At 43.6% G+C, this 10689-nt stretch overlaps 1 long non-coding RNA gene across 1 annotated transcript; it reads right to left on the bottom strand.

The window, feature by feature from the left end:
- Positions 1-520: 520 nt before the first annotated feature.
- LOC122098250 lies at positions 521-7777 on the bottom strand. Its single transcript, XR_006145701.1, has 3 exons — positions 7541-7777; positions 4749-4923; positions 521-606 (listed from the first exon to the last, which is right to left on the bottom strand). It is a non-coding gene; the product is annotated as an uncharacterized LOC122098250 (long non-coding RNA).
- Positions 7778-10689: the final 2912 nt, after the last annotated feature.

The following is a 10689-nucleotide window of genomic DNA, read 5'->3' as shown; positions in this document are numbered from 1 at the left end:
TTGGTTGACATTTGGCTTAGCTTGTGGTCTTGCCAGGTGGTCGTTATCTCAAGGTCCTGTCTGGGGAATTTCTAAATGGGAACTGAGGAACATGTACTGTCTGTTTTTTATCTACGACCACTGACCTTGTCCTGGGGCCGGCATCTGGTCCCTGAAACTTCTTAACTCATTTCTGGGAAGGGAAGGGTCAGTGCTAGCATAAGCAAGTTTACAGAAGCAGAATCAGCAGTTAGCAAGTTAGTAATGGTAATGGTCAATTTTTAATCTTTCAGGTGCATCCTCCCCCAAGCAGAGGGGCCTATAGGAGGAGGGGCGAACCTATCCCTTACGGCAAGGGCGCAATAGGTCTTGCCCCTTGAATGGTCAGGAGTTATGAATAAGGAGAAGGATTTTCTAAATAAGAAAAAAAGGGGGGGAGGGTTTCCCACTGGAACAAGCTCATGGCAAAACACTAATTAAAAGCCTGGGATAAATCCTAGATCTCAGTGCTGTGGCCTGCCATATCAAGACGATGGTAATGAACCTGTATGGGCTTAGAAGACAAGAGATTAATCTGTTATTTAATAATTCAAACAGGAAGGTCCACGTCTGGAGTTCTAGCTGCATCTGTAAGAGAAAAGGCATCATCCTCAGGGGGAAGGCTTCCCCTGGGTTGTGATAAGCCATTCACCTGTTTTATCAAGCGTTCTGGCAGCCACCTTGGGGCTGCTTGTTCTTGATCTAAAATACAGGCTGAACCTCGCCCCCAGATAAGAACAGGATCTGGCCCTTCCATTTGCCTGTAAGGGGGTCTCGCCACATGACAGACAGATGCCTGTCAGCTGCCGAGTGGCCTTCATTGTCCAGAGTTAGAAAATTAAGGGCGAACAATGTGTGACTAAGGCGATCCCTAGGAGTGGCAAATGAAAAGGCAGAGGCTTTGAGGCGAGTAAGCCAGGTTTTTAGGGTGTGGTGGGCTCATTCTATGACGCCCTGACCTTGGGGGTTATAGGGAATCCTAGTAGTATGACAAATCTGAAAAATAGCACAAAACTGTTTAAACTTGGCACTGGTATAGGCAGGGCCGTTGTCTGTCTTTATGTGGGCTGGTTTTCCCATTACAGAAAAGGCTAAAACAAGGTGAGAGAGAACATCTTTGGCAGTTTCTCCTGAGTGTGGTGAAGCAAAAACAAACCCGCTTAATGTGTCTATGGAGACATGTATATATCTTGTTTTTCCAAATTCAGGAAAATGGGTAACATCCATTTGCCAGATTTGATTAGGTAGCAATCCACGTGGGGTTAACACCCAGGTCTTGTACAGGAAGGGAGACAACACAGGCAGGGCATGCCTTTACTATCTCCCGTGCTTGTTGTCTAGTAATTTTACAAAGCAATCGAAGACTCTGGGAATTTAGATGGTGGAGATGGTGGAGATTATGTAATTCTGTAGCCTTTTGGACAGACCCAACAAAAACCGGAAAAATGGAACGAGTGGCCGCATCAGCTTGAGCATTACCCTGTGTAAGAGGGCCAGGGAGATTATAGGCAATCTGTGTAACAAACTGCTGGGCGATGGCCTCAGTAACTTGGGTTAAGGCATTTCGTGCATTGGGAGTAAGCTCGCGAGGAGAGGAGGGGTCAGAATCTCCTTTTAAAATCTCATTAAGAGGCAAAAGCACTCTGGTGGGCAACCTTAGGTATGGCCTAAGCCATTGAATATCTCCAAGCAACTTTTGAAAATCATTAAGGGTGTGAAGATGGTCTAAACGAAGTTGAATTTGAGGAACCCGAATTTGATTATTTTGGAGTTCTAGACCCAAATAAGTATAGGGATCCTGTGTTTGAACTTTATTGGGGGCAACCTGTAGTCCCAGGGCAGTAAGGGCTTTATAAAGGTCTAAATAGCAGTTTCTAAGTTTGTGGGTGTCAGGTGCAGCAAGCAACAAGTCATCCATATAACATAATATATAGACACGCTGCCATCGTTTTCTCACAGGGTCCACTGCCTGGGCAACATATTTTTGACAAAGGCTAGGGCTATTAGCCATACCTTGGGGGAGTACCTTCCATTGAAATCTTTGCATAGGGCCTTGAAAGTTAATGCGAGGAAGGCTAAAGGCAAAATAGGGTCTGTCCTCAGGATGTAGGGGAATGGTAAAAAAACAATCTTTTAAATCAATAACCATTTTGTAATAGTCCCTGGGAATAGCCACCGGTGTGGGAATGCCTGGCTGTAGTGCTCCCATTGGGCGCATAGCTTTATTAATGGCACGTAGATCTTGTAAAAGGCGCCATTTGCCTGATTTTTCTTGATAACAAAAATAGGAGTATTCCATGGTGAAGTAGAGGGCTCTACATGGCCTGCCACCAACTGTTCCTGTACTAACATGGAGGCAGCCTCCAATTTTTCTTGGGTAAGGGGCCACTGATCCACCCACACAGGGGGTTGGGTTTCCCAAATGATTTTATCTGCATGGGGCACAGAAGGGTCAGGGGCCAATACTAAAAATCCGAATACCCAAGCCCATGTTTATCTGTTTTTTGGGTAGCTTGGATGGGCTCAACGATTCCTTGTCCTGATTTTCCAAGACCCGTACCAGGGACAAAATCCATACGGAGCATTTGATGTGTAACCACAGAATTGGGACTAGCAAGGAGAATTGGGACTAGCAAGGATAACTTCCATCTGGGTCAAGATATCCCGGCCCCACAGGTTAACAAGGAGGTCAGGAACAACAAAAGGAGTAACAGTTCCTTTATTGCCCTCTTTGTCAGTCCAATTAAGAACCCTGGAGCTTACCAAAGGGTTTTTGACTGCCCTATGCCTTTAAGGTCAGTTAGGGACGAGGTAAGGGGCCAATGTGGTGGCCAATATTTTTGGGAAATAACTGTGGTATCTGCACCAGTATCCAAAATTCCCTGAAACACCTTTCCTTCAATTTGCAGGGTGAGGGTGGGTCTTTTTTGAGTGATAGGCTGAACCCAATACAGATCAGAAGAACCCAAAGAAGCAGTTCCTCGTGGTGTGGTCTGAGCAGTGGAAGAACCCCCTGAATTTAATGGGAGCAGTTTCAATTGTGCAAGCCTAGTTCCAGCTGGAATAACTCCAATCCCATTAATGGCCGTGGCCAAAATTTTTATTTCTCCTGTATAATCATTATCAATAATACGAGGAAAAACTTGGACACCTTGTAAGGTAGCAGAGGCTCTTCCAAGAATAAGGGCACACATATGAGATGGAGGGGGTCCCAGGGTCCCAGTGGCTATTATTTGAGGTCCTTGTACAGAGTCTAGTACTGTGTCGGTGGCGGCACAGAGATCCAGTCCTGCACTGCCTGGGGTTGCCCGCTGGGAGGAGGCAATTGTGGAGAGAGGTGGGGGGCTTGTGTAGGACCGGAGTTTGGGAGGGGACAAACCCTATCGCCCCTGGGCTTGTCTTGGGGGATAGTCAGGGCCAGGAGCTGGCCCTGAGGGAAGTTTCCCGAAAAATGAGAGAGAATGGGCTGTCCAAGGGCATTTGTTTTGGATCTACATTCGTTTGCCCAATGACGGCCCTTACCACATTTGGGACAAAGAGTGGCAGGGAGTGGTCTACCTGTAGCTTTGGAGGGCACTGCCCCTTGGCTTTGTTTGCCCAAGGGACATTCACAAGCAAAGTGACCAGGTTGTTTACAATTAAAGCAAATATGCCAGCTGGGGACTGAACCTTGAAATGCCTTGGTAAAAGCAGCACCTATGGCGAGCCCCATGGTGTGAGCGGTCCCTACTCCAGCACAAAGCCTAACAGACTCAGAGAGGTCACCCTTGTTTTTATGTGGCCAGAGGACATCTTGACATGCCAGATTAGCATTTTTAAAGGCAAGATGTTTAACAAAGGCACTTTCACTTTCACTAGGCCCAAGAAGCCTTTCTGCAGCCAAGTTAAGCCGCGAGAAAGTCACTGTAGGGTTCCTCTGGCCTCTGTCTAACTTTTGCCAGGGAAGTAGTAGCTGATCCCTTTTGAGGGAGACGCTTCCAAGCATAAAGGCCAGCGTTTTGAATTTGTGCCAAAAGTCCAGTAGGAAAGCACGCCTGTTTAGCCTTGGTATCAAAGGGCGCATTACCCAAAAGTTTAGTATAGGTCCAGGTTTTAGAAGATGTTTTAGCCAAATTTTTTTGCGAGGTCTCTCTACATTGTTCCTTAAAGTCCACATTCCATAAAAGAAAATCACCCCCACTAAGGGTGGCGCGGGCCAGAAACTTCCAATCATTAGGGGTGAGCCAGCGCGCACTTTGGTTTTCTAATAAGGCTAACGTATAAGGGGCAGTCGGGCCATATTGGGCACATGCATTTTTAAGCTTTTCAACAAACCGAAGGCTAAGCCTCTTATACTCTTGCTGGCCTTTTTTCTGGGTGGGTTGTTCCTTTTCATTCCCAGCAGCCTGTTCCTCATCCTCCTTTTCCTCCTCTTCTGATTCGTCCTCCTCACCCTCTGAGATCCTATCTGTCTGGCTCTGAGTTACTGGAAAGGCGAGGACTGATTGATGGTGTGATCTAATCTTAATTTTATTAATATTTTTCCCTACTTTACTCCAGGTAAGGGGATGAATGTCCGGGCCACTCAAAATTAGCCAAGGACATTTTTCCCTGACAAAACAAAAAAATTTTACAAGATCCTTTCTTTTTACTCTTATTCCTCTCTCCCTAAGAGCTTCCTTCATTTCCTTTATAAATAAAGCCTCTTTAGACAACGTCTTTCCCATGGCTCTTTGAATGGCAAAACTTACCTCAAGACTTCCCACGGTGCACGAGTGATGCGATGTGGGCGTCTCTACCCTTAAATGATTGGGGATCCCCGTCTCCAGCCCCGTCGGGTAGGTCACCGTGCCTCGAGCCCCACGTTGGGCGCCACTTGACCCGTCCAGCAGGTTCAGTTATTCGTTAGGCTCAAGGAGGCACCTCCTAAAAACCAATGGGGGCGAGAGAGAAACGAGACCAAGCGCATAAAGAAAGACAAAGTCAGTCTGAGTCGCGTCAAGGTCTGCTTTATTGAGCTTGGGGTAGGGTTTATATACCTGAAGGGACAGGGGAAGGGAAAGAATGAAAAAGTTTTGCAGAAGCAAGGGTGAGAATTCCTGGGGTCAGGGATGGGTCATGCTTTTCCTTTGGCCATTGTGCTAGTCTTTCTAAGAAATATTTATGGTTAGCCAGGCGCCGTTTGCTTAGGGCTGGAGATAAGAGAAATATTTATGGTTAGTCAAATGTTGTTTGCTTAGGGCTGGAGGAATATTTATGGTTAGCCAAATGTTGTTTGCTTAGGGCTGGAGGAATCTTATCTTTCCATACACTTTCTTGGCTCCCAACAATTCCCCCTTTCCTTTAAAGAACAAATTCTTTAAAGGTAGGTTATGAGAAAACATCCTGTCTTAGGCTATATGGAGAGCCACCGGCCTGTACGCCTCTGGATCTCAGAACTAATAGATGGACTGCGCTGATCTTTTTCTTTTACAAAAGACACCAGTCTGTTGAGTATACAAGGTCCGATTGTAACAAAAGTAACAGTACCAGAGCCCCTTACATTTTTTTTTTCTTCACCAGTCCTGACTCGTGTATCATAGTTAACTTAATTTTATACCAGCTTTACTTGTAAGCTTCAATTTTAAGACATACTCATACCATCTGCTACCTACTTAAACTTTTTGAGGTTTGTCTTAAAGGCAATCCTTACTTTTTAAATTTTCCCAATTCTCTTCCCAAGGCTTTCTTTACTACCCTTTTTTTTTTTTTTTTTTTTATCTATTTTGCCTCATTTCTCCAAAATTTCTGACTCTGGACCCTTGATCTTAAAAATGGGGGTAGAAGGGCGAAGGTCCATCTTCCGTAACTTCTTACAAGCTGACTTTAGGGGCGTTGATCTTACCTAGCCAGGAACCTATAACTTTAGCCTATTTTACAAAGAGGCTATCAGGGTTAGATGTCATTAAGAACAATATTTAACTTTTGACAACTGCACAGACCTTTTTTCCGGCTACAGCAATGTAGCTTGTTTAGCACTCTGGTTTGCAAAAGCATCTTCCTAGATGGCTTAGGAATGTGATCTCTAATGATCCCAAATAATGCCTAAGTTACCTTTGCAGGCCTTTAGACAGATATCAATGATATCAATAGAAACACACTCTCAGGTTTACAACCTTTTTCCTGAGCAGATGAACTTCATGTAACTAGTGTCAGCTCAATTAGAGCTGCCAATTGGCACATAAAGGGGTTGAGATTTAAACTATCCCCCACATTTTATAACATTATCTTTTTACTATTACAGAGGACTGGCAAGTTTCTGTCCCTTACAAGGTAGATGGTCATGGACATTTGGCATGCTTACAAACTCTTTTTATGACCTCCCGGCTCTGACCAGTTTTGAAGGGCCACAAAATGACTCTAGGGTCTGACATTTCTGCCATCCAAGCAGTGGCTTACTGCCTCTGGATGCTCCTCCATTGCTCTTGTCCCAGGAGTGTCTTTTTACACTGGATAAATGCCTCATTGGCATTTTCCTTAGCTGGTTACTGGACTTGAACTCGGGGCCTGAGCACTGTCCCTCAGCTCTACAGCTCAAGGCTAGCACTCTGCCACTTTGAGTCCCAGACTCGGGGCTTGAATGCTGTCCCCTAACTCTTCAGTCCAGGGCTAGTACTCTGCTGGCTGAATAGAGGTGACAGTCTCACAGGAACCTTTTTGTGCCTGGGCTGGCTTTGAACCAGTTTGCAGATCAATGAGTCTTACAAAAGGCCATTTTACTCCAATTAAAAGCAACAAGGTGGTCAACATAGAAGTAGCTTCTAAGCATGCTCTTACCTGAAACTTATTAAGAGTCAAAGTTACATCTGACAATACAGAATCCTCTGTGCTTTGCTTTGGGCTTGCTGGAAACTTAAAAAACCTATAAGAGCAAACTAGAATAGCAATTATTTTGGTAATCCTAATTTTTCCTTTGTGCACATTGAGGCCAATGTTAAGAACAATTTTACAGTTAAACTTTATATCCAAAAATCCATTCCTAATTTTTTTAAAACCTCTTATTAATCACCTTTTGTATTTTATACTTTAGTTTTCATTTGCATTTTGAAAAGATCCCTTGAAATCTTGAGGCCAAGTGTCACTCATTGCCTCTTGGTTGCTTGTTTTAAAACAGACACACATTAAAATTTTTTAACTCAAATGACAATTTTTCCTTAATGCGAAAATAACAATCATCATAACTGAACCAAAAAGCTAGACTTAGAGTCTTTATGACTTTTAAAAGCATCCTAATTGTAAAACATTAAAAGCAAGTCACATTATACAAATAACTTTCAACCCTCTTTTTAAGGCCTTTCTAATTTTAATGTTAACACATCCAAGAGAAAGTTTTAGCAATACTAATCAGATCATCACATCACTCATTTTAACCATCATGTTTTCAGTGTGTATCTGCAGGGAAAAGAGAGAGAACAAAGATGGGCCACTCAGCCCCTTCTATGGAATGGGCACGCACCCAATCTGACTCTTTAGAGTTAGATGAACTGCGTTTGTGCCAGCTTACCCTCTTTCACCATGCGTGGACTCCTCCCAGGGCCTGTCCCACCATGCATGACCAGCTGGACTGCACTTGTGCTTGTTCACTCCTCACCCTTAAAGATAGGTCTTCTGTTGGCTTCTAAGTTTTCCCTTTTTTTTTATCTCTTGGTTCTCGAATGAAATACACAGTTTTAGATAGACAGAACAAGTAACATCTTTGACGGTGTAAAACTAACCTTTACATTTAAATTTTTAATATTTATCCCCAAATTTTAGCCAAGGGAACTAGATCCCAAACAGCCAATGCATTTTTGTTAAGCCAGATAACTTGGTTACAGTATAAACAGTCTTATGCATTTTAAAATATTAGTTTTTAAATACCAGATTTTCTAATTTGCAAGTTAAAGAATCTTTACAAAGCCATTTAAAACAATGCGAAGATTTTTTAAAAAAGAATTTTGGTAATGTCCAAACCTCATAACCTTTTGAATTTTAAATTTAAACTCACTCAATTGTTACAGCATGCTGACAATTTTTATCTTTGAACACGTTCACAGACACACACAAAACACTCACACAGATCTTAAAGCGCGCAAAAATCAAAATCAGTTGTACGTACACCTTTTAAAGTTTTTAAACAAAAATTTAAGACAGTATTTCTTTTAAACCCAGGTACCTTTGTTGGGCTTCATTTTCCCAGAGCTTGCTTATCTAGCAAGGCAATTCACTAATTAGTCTTTTGAATCTCTGTGCTGTTCTCCTTCAGCAAGCTGAATTCAGAGTCTGCTGAGTGAGCCTGTCACACTCACCCAAATCTTCCCTACCTCAGAAAACATAAAACGAACACACACACTAAACAAGACAAACAAGTGGCCACAAAGACAAAATCAGGTCTCAGTGAATGGGGCGACATCTCACCACCATTCACTTACTAGGGGACTCAACTCCCCTACTCACCTCCGGAGGATTTTTCTCTTAGATTCCTGCAGACGTTGACCCAGGGGCCTTCCAAGGTGGTGGAGAATTCCCAGTCATCTTGGGGCAAGGGAAAAGAAAAATCCCTAGCGGCTGTCCCCTCAGACTGACAGGTTATCCCCCACGCTCAGACCTCCTGAGCCAAGGCCCAAGGTTGAGATCTAACTGGGGCCACTCGCAGGTGGTCAGTGGCAATTTCATAATTGACAAACAAGCAAGTTCCTAAAACCTGACAATCTGGGCTCGAGCTGAAACTTTTTTCCAGTGATATAAAGTCAGACTTAAGGGCATGGTTAGTTGTTGACCCATTTCTTTGAGAGTCACAAAACAGACACCAAAAACAATCAACGTTAGACAGACGCAGACAAGACTAGACAAACGTTGCGCCGTCCCCGAGTGAGCACAAATGAGGAGGGAAACTTCAGAAGGGAGAGGCCGGCCGTGCCTTAACTCCCCCGAACACAGAGACACTCGGATCTCGTCCCCCCTCCACGCGACCCTGGAGGGGAGTTTACATAGTTACAGGCTTGTGATTGATTAACATTTGGCCTAGTTTGCTGGGCTCACCAGATGGTCCTTATCTTGAGCCCCCTAAACCAAGAATTTTTACACAGGAATGCAGAGGAACATACTCTTTGTTCCTTGTCTTGGGTCCCCTTTGGCCACTTGGGGAATTTACTTGTTAGTTCTTTATTTACGACTACAGAGCTTGTCCCAGGCCGACATCTAGACTCCGAAACTTTTTATTTATTTCCAGGGAGGGGAAGGGTCAGTGCTAGCGCAAGCAAGTTTACAGAAGCAAAACCAGCAGTTAGCAATTGTAAAATGTAACTCTAATTTTTAATCTTTTATTCCCCCATTTTTCTTTGGGCTAATTTTAATCTTAAAATTTAGGGGCTATTATCTCATTTGCAGGTGTGTCATTTGCCTGTAATACTTGGTATTGTTGAGTTAGTACCATGGCCTGTATGATGGACAGCCCTTTACGAATGAACTGCAATAGCTTTTAAGTCTGGGTTTGTTTGTGTGGCCTCTTAAGACCGGAGGTGTCCTGGAAGGCCTTTTACCAGAGGTAACAGAGCGAGGGGTTTTAATAGTCTCGCTGGTGAGATCTTCTTGTAAATTTTGAATTTAGGAAGTAAGGTCGCGTAATTCTTTTTTTAAATGGAGAACGTCTCTCAATTCTGTGACTTGTTTTAAAAGAGAATCTTTAGTTTTAAGGAGACCTTTAGCCCCGGAAAGGACAAGAGATGTTGTTTCTGACATCTCTTGTGTTGGGGCAGATGGGAGAAAGGGGTCTGCATAAGGTGGAGGGGAGGGCCAACTAAGAGTCCTGGTTTTCTGATTTTTTGTAAGTGTATAAATCTGAGGGGCAGGTTGAGGGCAATATCTTTCTTCCTCATAACGTGCTGCTTGTTCTTCTAAATCTATCCCAGATGAGGGGTCAAGACAATCATCGTTAGGGGGATTTTTGTAAATAACAGGGTATATTTGTTGATAAGGTTTGGCTGGTGGAGATGGCTCTATCTCTTTAGCCTTTTTAGTGGCAATTATCGTTTTGTCCTCAGAGGGGGGCCCAGACTTTTCATTGTTAGGAATTAAAGGAGGTCTTAAGTGAGCCGCAGGGATCGGCTTGTCTATTATAGAAGGAGTACACGAGCCGGGCAAAGCGGGCAAAGCGGCGGTGTTATTTTCATCTTTAGTTTCGCTTTTACGAGACGGACATTGCGACTTGGTTAGATAGTCCTCCGTTAAAATCAATAAGCGGGCACCATCTCTTCCCTTTTCTACCTCTTTTAAAATGTCCCTGATAATCCGATAAAAACTAAAAAAGGCCTCGGGAATTTCTTCTCCTTTAGCCGCTAAATCATTAATATTTTTCCCTACTTTACTCCAGGTAAGGGGATGAATGTCCGGGCCACTCAAAATTAGCCAAGGACATTTTTCCCTGACAAAACAAAAAAATTTTTCAAGATCCTTTCTTTTTACTCTTATTCCTCTCTCCCTAAGAGCTTCCTTCATTTCCTTTATAAATAAAGCCTCTTTAGACAACGTCTTTCCCATGGCTCTTTGAATGGCAAAACTTACCTCAAGACTTCCCACGGTGCACGAGTGATGCGATGTGGGCGTCTCTACCCTTAAATGATTGGGGATCCCCGTCTCCAGCCCCGTCGGGTAGGTCACCGTGCCTCGAGCCCC

Source organism: Dipodomys spectabilis, unplaced genomic scaffold (genome assembly GCF_019054845.1).
Source record: "Dipodomys spectabilis isolate Male_0828 unplaced genomic scaffold, ASM1905484v1 ptg000017l, whole genome shotgun sequence".
NCBI classification, from domain to species: domain Eukaryota; kingdom Metazoa; phylum Chordata; class Mammalia; order Rodentia; family Heteromyidae; genus Dipodomys; species Dipodomys spectabilis.
Note: the sequence above shows the minus strand (reverse complement) of the source record. Positions and strands in the feature narration are given on the sequence as shown.